Here is a 1,029-nt window from a genome sequence, read left to right on the forward strand (position 1 = left end):
ATATTTGAATGGATTGTTATTGCTGCTTCCATAAACATCCGTGTGTATTTTACGAACTTTAAATGTATTGTTTTACTAGTACTTATATGTATTTAAATGTCTGAAACCTAAAATAAACATTATGTAGTTAAAAACACTGCATAGTTGTGATTATATGACAAGTGCAGCGGTGTCTCAGCATCAGTTAAAGCGTGAAAACGCAGTTTGAATTTGGCAGTTATGTGACGTCACCGAACGTTTTAAATCTCATCATATGTGGGACTGTACTCCCAGGGGCACGGAAATAAAAATCCCATATTTGGGACCGTACCGCTCAACAGGTTAAACTTCAGACTGAAAACTATCAAACTTAAAACTTTTTAAACTTCTAAAACTTTTCAAACTTTCTGGTCCGACTTTCTCTTTTTTTTTTATAGACTGTATTGCCTTTAAAACATTCACTTTAATCTTTCAAACTATTTCAAACTGAAAATGGTCAAACTTTTCAAACTTTTTTAAACTTTTCAAACTTTCTGGTCTGGCTTTCTCAAGCCAACTTCAAAGTTTGTCTCGACAAACTTTTTATCTAGTTATTCTTCTTCTGAGACTAAAATTATCAAGACTAACTCCTAGAGCTTTAACTCTACAACCACCAAACTCTGGACTGTTCTGAAGTTTGTTGCTATATCTTTTCTAAGTGATCGCACTGACGGTTTTCATAAAACTGAAGATTAAAAATCATAAAAATCCTATATACTTACACTGGAGTTTGAATAGTCTTGGCTAATTTGAACATTCCGTCAATGTATTTAGATTTGAATTTTGACAGTTGATGACTCAATTAAGCTGCCATTCTATGTACTATTTCTAAGCCATTTACACTCATTTATTCCATGAGTAGTGACAGTCGGAGAGTATTATAGCATTTACGGTAATGCATGTACTGTGTGAAATGCCTGTCAGTGTTGTGTGTAACTAATAAAGTTAATACGGGATGTTTTGGTCGTTGCTGTGTACCTGTTGAATCAACGCGACGACATGGAAAAGTTT

This window comes from Sinocyclocheilus rhinocerous, unplaced genomic scaffold, assembly GCF_001515625.1.
Source record: "Sinocyclocheilus rhinocerous isolate Xijiao unplaced genomic scaffold, SAMN03320098_v1.1 scaffold3357, whole genome shotgun sequence".
NCBI lineage: Eukaryota > Metazoa > Chordata > Actinopteri > Cypriniformes > Cyprinidae > Sinocyclocheilus > Sinocyclocheilus rhinocerous.